Here is an 11,000-nt window from a genome sequence, read left to right on the forward strand (position 1 = left end):
GTGTCCCGAGTTGTGTGAAAACCTTTAGCCACACGGTGGCCAGGAGGAGCCCACCCAGTCAGGAAGACCCTGCCTGTGTGTGACCTTAGAGCCTGCTCACGGCCCTATGTCCTGCGCTGCAGGTACAAGTAGCTCAACCTGCATTTTGTCATTTGGACCAGGACCCTGGAATGTCAGCCCAGCAGAACAGAAGTGCTGTATTTGGATCGCGAACAGGAGCACGCCTGGACCCCCAGAGGTCTCCAAGGCTGAGACCCTGCAGGGCAATCTGAAGAACTGAGGTAGAGGCAGAGAGTCCTGGGCTTCACAGGGCAAGCTGGGGACTCACACAACACCCCTGGACACCATGGCTGCTGTAGGCCTGTGAGCCCCTCCTGGAATGGGCACACAGACCTGAGGGCCAGAGAGCGTCTGAATAGTCACCTCCAAAAGCTAATGCTAGCTGCTCTCACGGGGGATCCACAATTTTCTCTCCCACCCGAAACAAAAAGAGCACCTTGGGCACTCCCATCCTCCAGTTGTTATTTAGCAAACTTGTCAATCAAATGTGTGTAGAAAGGGACCCATTTACTAACAAGCCTGAGGTCTCTTCTACATCTTCTGGCCCTGTATGCGTTTGCCTGTATACAACATTTAAATAAAAACAAATTAAATACACTCATCTATTTATTTCTAGTTTTTATTAGTGCATTGAATAAATCTTTCCCTATTCTGAATTCCAAAAGAAACTCAGTTATTTTTTTCCATGAGAAGATTGGCAGTTTTGTTTTTGCCATCATTAAATAAATACATTTGGAGCTGGTTGTGTCTATGGAGTGAGGTAGGGGTTCATTTTATTTTCCATTCTGCTTAACAACAGCCCCATTTTCTCCTATTTATTAAGGTGCTCCTCCTATCATAATCTGAAGCTTCATTTATATCATGAGTTTGCTTCTGGGATCCATATCTTATGTTCCCTCCCCCTCACCCCCGTGACCCCTTACCAGAATATTAGGACTTTCTGTAAAAGTGGAGGAAAACAAGTCTGTTTCCTTTCCTCGTCCATCTCATTCAGAATCATCCTGGATTTCCTATACCTTGACTTTTCTGTATGAATCTTAGAATCATCTTAAAGTTCTGTTAATATCCTTTTTAGGTATTTGTGAAAAGTTATTTGGATCTAAAGATCATATCACACTAGGAATGATTGACAGCTTTATGCTGGTAGATCTTCTTATCCACCAGATGGCATTTTTAAAAATAAGCCTTTATTTGAAAGCAGTGTTTTTTAAAGAGAGAGGTAGAGAGATAGAGAGATCGGTGGGCACAACATCTTTGTATGTGGTGCTGAGGATCGAACCCGGGCTGCATGCATTCCAGGAGAGCGCGCTACCACTTGAGCCATATCCCCAGCCCCAGCAGTTTTAAAATTTATAGAAAAATTGTGATTTTAACATAGCTTTCCTTATTGCTAACATCTTATATGAGTGAGGCACGTTGATGACCATTAATAAACAAATATCAATGCTTGATTATTAAATCTTTCAACTCAGATTTCTTGAATTTTGCTGCTAAACCCTTCTATCATTTCTAAAAGTTCTTCCATGTATTAAATTGATTTTTTTATAGACAATTATTGACTCTACAAATAATGGTAATTTTAGCATATCCATTGAAATCCTGCATCTCTATTTTTTTATTGTTTTTCATTGTTTTTGTGCTGGTTGGTATTTTCAATATAACACTGAACAGAAGTGTTGGCAGCTGACTTTTATATCTCATTTTATTCCTACTTCAAGGGACTGTTTCTAAGCTGCTCCACCTTAGATTCATTTTTTTCTGGGTATTTCTAGTTTTTTTTGTTGTTGTTTAATAAACATTCTTGTTTGGTAAAGATGCCCAGTTATCTTCTGAATTTAGGAAATGCTTTCCGACATAAAGAGGGGTTAACTTGTCCATGAACTTTTGAAGTCTGGCACCCACACAGAAGGGGGAGTGGGACCTAGATGCACTGCTGCGTGACCCTCCACCAGGTGGACGCCCTCCTGCAGGAGTCAGCACTGAGGTCAGGATGATGCGGGTCCCTGCCTCCTGGGGAAGCCCACTGCTGCCCACTCCGTGGGAGTTCTGCCTCTCTGTCCTTTGTGCCCTGAGGTTTCATCCAGCACGAGCAGCTGAGGTGCTTCGGGCATCGTAGGTGAGGGCTCTCCTGCTCCAAGTACTTCATTGTGCAATACACGGAGCGTGATGTTTCCTTTCCATTATTCATGGACATCTGGGATATTTCTAGCTCGAACATAGTGAATAATGCTGGTACAAGCTTTTGATGTGTCTTTTGAAGAATCTACGTGTGCACGTCTTTGAGGTGCCAACGGAGGGATGAAATTGCTTGTGTAAGATGTGGACTTGTTGACCTGTGGAGAACTTCAGCAAAGATTCTCCTAAACAGGCTGTTCCCAGCGCATGCTCACCAGCAGCGCATGAGCCTCATCCACTCCGCGGCTGGGTCAAGGCTTGCTCCTGCCCATCATCCACATTTGGACCTCCTGGTGGAGGTGCACTGGCTTTGAATGATGGCGTCATTTCATCCCTCTGATGACCAACGGAGTGTAGCAGACCCCCGTGTGAGTTTTCGACCATTTGGATGTTGGCTTTCATGAAGGGTCCCAGGTCGAGGGCGTTCTGAGCCACCTGCACCTCTGACTGACTTGCACACACTCCACCTAAGACCTGGGCACATGTGCCACGTTGATTCCACCCTTTCCTGCCTCACTGTGTGTGTGTCTTCCACTGCATGACTGCGTCTTCTTGGGAATGGATGCTCTTAGCCGGGAAGTGGTCCGACCCGGCTCTTCTCTGTCCTTCATGCTTCACGATTTTAGCACCAAGTATAAGGTTTTAGTTACTCAGAGCCCATGAAGATGTACCTTCTAGGTTCTGGGTACCAGTGCATTGTTAACCTGGGATATTAATGGTAACGTCCCTCTTTGGCTGCCATTTGCATGTGGAGGGATGCACCACAGGAGCCACTTAGGGCTGCTACTAGACCATGCCGTTTGCTCCCACTCTGCGTGTGCGGTGTGTCTTTTGCTGTAGTCAGGTGGTTGCACAGGTGTGGGCTTGTCTGGGGAAGCTCGGTTGTGGTCCTACTGCATCTGTCCAAGCTGGCAGCCATGTCCTGTACAGCCTTTGATAAAGAGCTGCGCCTCCGTGGTGCAGGGAGGCCGCTGCGGCTTCCCCCTGCCTAGGCTCTTCCCTGGGGTCTGCATTTCCACATGACCTTCAGACACAGGTCTGAATTTCTACACACTCAAATATGCTCTTGGAATTTTAACTTAAATTAAATCTTATTAAATTTAACTTACATTAAATCTATTTATTAATTAAAGAAGGACTGTCATTTTTATATTAACAAATATGGATGTTTCCTTTTGTAAGTAGGACTTTTCTAAAAAAAAATCAATTATTTTCAAACTGTCTGTGAAGGACCCACTATGGTTTGGGTTTTTGTATTTCTAATCTAATGTGTTCGTGAAAGAAAATAAAACATGTGGGAATGTTGAAATTTCCATAAAAGTTTCTATGTGCCTCATCATAACAGTTAACATTTTACCACCTGTGCTTTGTGTTGCACTATCATAAAGGTCATATACATCTTTCATTACATTAATTTCTAGGTATTTGTTTATTTGATGCTATCAGAAAATACATCAATTTAGTATTTTTGTTCTGCATATTTTGTTTCTGATACGCCAAGACATATTGAATTTTTTATTTGTTTTATATTATTCTTGCAATATTTATTTACTAATTCTGACTATTTGGACTCCTTTGGATTTCTAAACCCATAAATTATATCATCTGAAACAAAAATTTTGTATTCTCTTTTTAAGCTCCTTTGGGCCTTGTCACTTGTTTTCCTTGCCATATTGCACTGGCTGTGATCCACTTTGCATTGAGGTTGCATTGAGTTTGCTGCATGGTTGTAGATAGGTGTATTCTTGCTGTTGCCAAGGACAACATTTCTCAGAGATCTCCTTGTCTATGTTAGGCTGTCTGCTCTGCTCTGACCCATGTTGATGCACAAAGTTTGAGTTTCAGAGGTCTCAGCTTATGGGAAGCCAGCTCCATTGCTCTGGTCATGAGGTGAGAAAAACTATCATGGAAGAAGGGTAGTTTGCAAGAAGCCTCTAAACTCATAGCTTCTATGAAGCAGAAAGAAAGGAGGACAAAGTGACAAAATATAATCTCCAAGGACATGCCCGCAGTGACCTCCTTCTTCCAGACACGCACATTCTCCATTTACCAACCAATGCAGCACTTCTTCCAAATTATGAATCCACCCAATAGATTCATTCATGGATTATGGCACCAAACTCATAATGTGATAATTTCACCTCTGATTATTCCCACATTGACTCACTTCAGCTTTTGAGGTACACTGAACTCCAAAATTTTACATGCCACCCATCATCCCCCAAAGCTATTAACATCTCACCCTGGAAAATGTGTGCAGTATATTTACAGTAGATGCCCAAATCTAAATAGTTTCAGCATTGCCCCAAACTGCAAGTTCAGAGTCTCTTCTGGGACTCAAATTAGACTTTTGGTTTTCAGACCTTGTAGGAATCAAAATCAACTCATGTATAACTAAGGTACAGTGGCACAGAGTAGGTATTTGCATTCCAAAGGGAGAAATAGGCACACAGAAAGTAAAGCTGGCTATGATCAAAACCTAAATGTAGTTGGGCTCACAAGTCCTCTTTCCCCATGCTCAGCATCTGGGCACATGTTGTGGACAGTGGGCTCCAAAGGACTTGGGCAGCCCTGACCCATGTCCTCTCACATAGGCTAACTGCATCCTTAGCCAGAAATCTCCTGACATATAGTCCACATTGCCAGCATCTCTTAGTCCCAGGGGTCACTACTGAAGCTTCAACTTCCTTCTAACAACTACACACATGACCCTCCTAGCGCCTACTTACATGAATTCTCACTTTGTTACACTTTGACCTTCCAGGCCGACCTTTGCAATCCTACGGAAGCCTTTATGACCATCTAACTCCAGGATTCTGTATTCCTGCAGAACCAGCACCACATGCTTGAAGCCAGTGTCTGTCCCCATGTCAAGCAGTAGCCAAGCCTCTGAGGAACATGGAAGGGGCGAGTTTTGTGTGGCTGAGTGAGCATGGAGAACAAACTTCCTAGTAGTTTCTCTTCTCAGTAGAATTTGTATATTCATACCTTGTGAACATGATTTGTGAATCTGGCCAATTCCTGAAATGACCTTAAGCTACTTCTCTACTGTGTCTGTGTAATTTTTTAGAATCTCTTTGGTGACTGTAATGCATTAACAACCACAATTCCTGAAGCCCAGAATTACTTCCCCTTTTCTGACCAAAATGCAAGCTTACACTCTTCCTTGTGCTCCACCTTCTCCATGAATAAAAGCTGCTAGAGACATCCATATCATTGCTTGAATGCTGTGCTTCCTTGACATTTCTTCCATCAGAGTAATGAGTATATCACCTCTAAATTTAACCACAGGAATGTGATAGGACATAAGCATAAAGTAGACAACATCTTTGCCAGAATGTAACATAAATGTCTTCTACTCCCTTTTCCAGCAGAATCCTCCTCCTGTGCAAACTCATGAGCACAGTGTTTCCTAGCAACAATCCTATCAGCATTGTTGTTTAGAGCTTCCACCAGAATCACATGATAAGTTCACTAACAATGTTCAGAGCTTTTCCAGCTTCCATCTCTAAACTATTCAAAGTATCTATCCCAATTACCAAAGTCCCCACAAGTTTCTGAACCAAATATTTAGGCAAGTCACTGCAAACAACTCACCTGTTGACACCTATTTCTATTCTAGGTGGCTTTTTTTTGTCTGTATGAAAGAGATGACTAGAATAATTAGAGGAGGAAAAATTTATCTTTCTTGGATTCAAAGGTAATTCATAGTCAGCTGTGTTCCTTACTCTGGGCACAATATGAGGCCAAACATCCTGTCAGAAGAGTGTTGTTTAAGAAAGCAGCTCAGGCATGGCCACTTGGAAGCACAGAGGCGGCAATTCACCAGGCACAAAATGAAAACCACCAGGCATGTTCACATGGAACTACTTCTTCTAGCCAATACCTACCAGCTTATACTGGTCTCTCATTTAATCCTATGCATGCATTAAAGCTCCTGTAACTCTATCCTTTCACCTCAAATATTTCTTGCATTGTCTCACACAGGAGCTTGTGTGGGACACCTCATATTGAAAACTGTAACACTTTATAGTGTCCTGTTCAAATACGATTTGTCCTGTGATGCAAAAAGTCCATTGAAACCATGCTGAGAGCAATAAGAACGGTCCCTTGAGTGAAACTATAGGAGGCCAGACTAATGGAAAGATTTTGAATAAAATGTGTCCTTTCACAAGTTTTTGCTTTTTGCTGGAATCTTGTGTCACTCTATATCCAAAAGCAAAGAGAGTTCAGCACCCCTGTGTTTGCCAACTAAGATAAATGGAAAAGACAAAGTTCTGACCTGACACTCAATATGGGTTATTTCTACTATGGAGCAGTACAGGGACATGCTCCATGGGCCCTATTGCATGGTGTCTGTTGTCCCTGCTGCATGCTACATCACTGACACCCCCTCACAGCTCTGATCTCTACTGGGACTGCACTACAGTGACCTACATATTCTGCCCTCAGGGAGCATGAATGAGAGAAGGCAGGCTGAGGACCTTGAACTATACTACAGAGCAATAGTGACCCAAACAGCATGGTATTGGCATCAAAATCACCTCATAGACCAATGGTACAGAATAGAGGAGACAGGGAGTAACCCACATAATTACAGTTATTTTATATGAGACAAAGGCACCAAAAACATACATTGCAGACAAGATAGCCTCTTTGACAAATGGTGCTGTGAAAATTGGAAATCCATATGCCACAAAATGACATTGAACCCTTATCTCTCACCATGCAGAAAACTCAATGCAAAGTGGATCAAAATTAAACAGAGACTGCATCTACTAGAAGAAAAAGTAGGCAGAGATCTCCATCATGTTGGATTAAGCACCAGCTTCCCTCACAAGAAACTTATAGTGAAACAATTAAAATCATATAAAAGGGATCTATTGAGCTAAAAATCTTCTCAGCAAAAGAAAAAAAAATCAGCAAGGTGAATAGAGAGCCTACATCTTGGGATCAAATTTTTACCAGTCACACATCAGATATACCCCTAAACTCTACAGTATATAGAGAACCCAAAAAATGAAACACCAAAAAACCAAATAGCCCAATCAACAAATGGGCTAAGGAACTGAGGAGACACCTCTAAGAAAATGATATACAATCAATCAACACATGTATTTTAAAAAGTTCTACATCTTGACCAATTAGAGAAATGTAAGATTTATACTCACTCTAGTCAGAATGGCAGCTATTAAGAATACAAACAACAATAGGTGTTGGCAAGGATGTGGGAAAAAGGCACATTCATACATTGTTCATGGGACTCCCAATTGGTGTAGCCAATATGGAAAGCAATATGGAGAATCCTTGGGAAAATGGGAATGAAATCACCATTTGATCCAGCTCTCCCACTCCTTGGTCTATGCCCAAAGGACTTAAAAGCATCATACTATAGGGACAGAGCCACATCAGATATTGTGAATTCTGCTGTTTCTAGCAGCAGAATTCACAATAGCTAAACTATGGAACAAACTCACATGCCTGTCAGGAGATGAATGGGTAAAGAAAATATGGTATTTGTACACAATGGAATACTACTCAACAACAAAAGAGAACAAAATCATGGCATTTTCAGGTGAATGGGTGGAGTTGGAGAATATAATGGTAAGTGAAGTTAGAAAATCCCCCCAAAACCAAATGCAAAATATATTCTGATATAAGGAGGCTGATTCATAGTGGGATTTGGAGGGGGAGCATGGGAGGATTAGATGAACTCAAGATTGGGCAGAGGGGTGGGAGGGGAAGAGAGGGAGCCTAAGAGTAAAAAAGATGGCATAACGAGATGGATATCATTACCCTAAGTACATGTATGAAGACACGAATGGTGTGGATATACTTTGTATACAACCAGAGATATGAAAAAATGTGCTCTCTATATATGTGTGATATGAGCTGTAATGCATTCTGCTGTCATGTATAAAAATTAGAATAAAAATAAAATAAAACCTGAAAAATAATCAAACAAAAAATACCTTCAATTGACCCCAAGTTTATTCAGAACAAGGTCAATGGCATTATGGCAAGCATTTACAGAGTGGCCTCTTTCTACTCCTTGTTTATGTTTCTACCTCTAGTTTTGCATTTTCTCCTCCTCTAACATATGTTATCAAATAGTATTTTGTTATCTTTTAAGCAATCTGAAATATTAGGGGGATGAGATGAGAGATAAATGTAATGTTTTTGAGAAATAGAAAGCTGCTCTACTCCAGGTTCTTCAATATAAAGAATGTGAAGCAAAGCAAAGCATAGTGTACAGAGTCATGGAAACCGGCACCTCAGGGTTCTCATGAGGACACACATCATGGAACAGTTTCATGGTCAAAATCATGGTGCTATCAAACTGTTGACAACTTACATAACTTCATTGCTGCCCTGTTTCTGGCCTGGTCACGTTTCCTCCTGCAAAGCCCAATTCTGCTTTCTATGTAAACACAACATGCACTCATTCTTCATCAGTTCCAATCCACTGTGATTTATGCTTTATAGTCATTTTAGATGTTTTCTTTTCATTCTGCAGGATTTTCAAACTTTAGAATTCCATCAGACTGTGGAATTGATATAACCAATCTTATTGAACCAATCTTGTTGAGCAACAGCTTTTAAAGATTATCATTAATGAGGGAGACAGGTCTATATTATAATAGTTGGAAGATTCATCTATACATGTGAATTATTGAAGTCACTGTATTTGAAAATGAATGCCAAACTTTTCTTCCTAGTGGGGGAGGGAAGACCCCTGAAACTTCCTGGACGAACTTTATTTCCTGTCTCTCTATGAGAGTTATTTGGAATTTCTAGGAGGAGTCACAGACTTTTCACATTTTTCCACATGTACTTTATCTTGCTTCTTTCCCTAATTACACTTTTCCCAACAGTTTGAGAAGAGTATGTGTGTCTCATACCCCTGTACACTTAATGCTTTACTCTGCTGTGAATTCTCCAGGACAGCACATTCTCTCCCATAACCCTGGAAAATTCCTACATTCAGGAAACTAACATTGACACAATACTTTCCTCTAGTCTACAGCCCAATATCTTAGTTGTCCTGTTGTCATCCTCCATGCTTGGTTTAAGTCCAGGCTCCCACAGTTCATACACTTATCACATCTCTTAGTCTCCTTTATGGTTTTAGAAAATTTTCAAGTTTGCCTACTTCTGAAACTTAGAGGCAAAGACTGTGGCATTTCTCTGTGTGTGTGTGTGTGTGTGTGTGTGTGTGTGTGCGCATGCACGCATGTACACACATGCGCTGCTTCGTTGGTAATTATGCCTTCAGCTATTATGTCAAAAGCCAACATTTGCAAAGCACATTTTACCTCAAAACTAACATTGGGAAGAAATAGCAAGCAGAAATCAAATCTCAAATATGTGGCACCAGGCCTACAATATAGAAACAGCTGTCGACGTGTCTGCCATGCTTACCAAATTGAATCAGTCTAAGAACTTGGCAGGCAGAAGGTGACTAGAACATGACAGCCTTCGAAAAACGAGTCGTATCCATGGGCTCTTCACTGGCAGCCTGGGGGGTTGGTGGTGCAGAGGCCCTCTGTGTCAGGGTGGAGGCCGGTGAGTGGACCTTCACTGGCAGCATGGTAACCATGGGGGCATTGGGAAGAGAGGCTCTTTGCTGTCCAGGAGGGTTTCCAGATGCAGGCTGAGGGGTGGATGGTGGGACAAAGGAATGGGACAGATTGGGGTTGGGTTGGGAGAACTGAAGGGTTGGGGGGCCTGGGAGGACTGGTCCCTTTGCTGGCTGCGTGTGCTGCCTACGGCGATGGACACTGCGGTGTGGGCCAGAGCTGTCACTGGACACAGAAGATTTGAAAATGACCACCATGGAAGGAGGGGGTAGTGTCCATGGCCGTATCTTCAGGCAGCACAGCGGGATTCTGGGAAAGGTTAGCCGATGTCATGGCAATGAGGGTTGGAGGGGCGGAGTGTTGGCCCTGGGTATTGGGGTTGTGGGTGGAAGGGACAGGAGTGGGTCTTAGGAAGGAATGAGGAGAAGAAGGAAGAGGGGCAGGAGGACCAGCCAAAGGAAAGGGAACATTAGGAGGAGGAAGAGGAAGAGGAGGAGGAAAAGGAGATGGAGGAGGAGAAGGAGGAAGAGGGCGAGGATGAGAAGAAGAGTAGGAGGAAAAGGAGGAGGTGGAGGAGGAGGGGAAGGAGGGAGAGGATGAGAAGAAAAAAAAGGTTGAAAAGGGCGATTGGGAGGGGGAGGAGACGGAATAGGAGGAGGAGGGGGAGGAGGAGAAGAAGTAAGAGTAGCAGGAAAAGGAGAAGAAGGGGAGGGGGCGGAGAACGAAGGGGAGAAGGGGAAGGGGGAAGAGGAGGATAAAAAGGAGGAGGAGGGGGAGCAGGAGAAAAAGGAGGAGGAGGAGGAGGAGAAAGAGGAGGAGTGGGAGGAGGAGGAGGAAAAAAGGAGGAGGAGGGGTAGGAGGAGGAGAAAGGGGAGGAGGAGGAGAAAGAGGAGAGGAGGAGGGAGAGGAGGAGGAGGAGGAGAGGAAATAGGGAGAGGGTAAGGAGGGAGAGGAGGAGGAGGAGGATAAAAAGAAGAAAGGAGGAGAATCAATACACATGGGGTTTGGGGATTCAGTTCTGGAAGAGGTAGGATTGGAGGGGAAAGGGACCTGGGTATGAGGTATGGGGAGGTGGAAACTGGGAGGTATCACAGGTCTTGACACATTAGGTGAAACACATTAGGGGTAACTTCGACTTGGGGACTGGGGCTGAAGGGAGAAGGAGGTTTAGTGGGAGGAGGCAGA

At 43.1% G+C, this 11,000-nt stretch overlaps 1 long non-coding RNA gene across 1 annotated transcript in view; it reads left to right on the plus strand.

Moving 5' to 3' along the window:
* LOC144370364 (uncharacterized) overlaps positions 1-7,318 on the plus strand; it is an 82,095-nt gene extending 74,777 nt beyond the window's left edge. The window contains exon 4 of the long non-coding RNA XR_013430347.1: positions 5,000-7,318. This is a non-coding gene — a long non-coding RNA (uncharacterized LOC144370364). The remainder of the gene's footprint in view (positions 1-4,999) is intronic.
* Positions 7,319-11,000: the final 3,682 nt, after the last annotated feature.

The sequence above is a fragment of the Ictidomys tridecemlineatus genome, chromosome 14 (assembly GCF_052094955.1).
Source record: "Ictidomys tridecemlineatus isolate mIctTri1 chromosome 14, mIctTri1.hap1, whole genome shotgun sequence".
NCBI lineage: Eukaryota > Metazoa > Chordata > Mammalia > Rodentia > Sciuridae > Ictidomys > Ictidomys tridecemlineatus.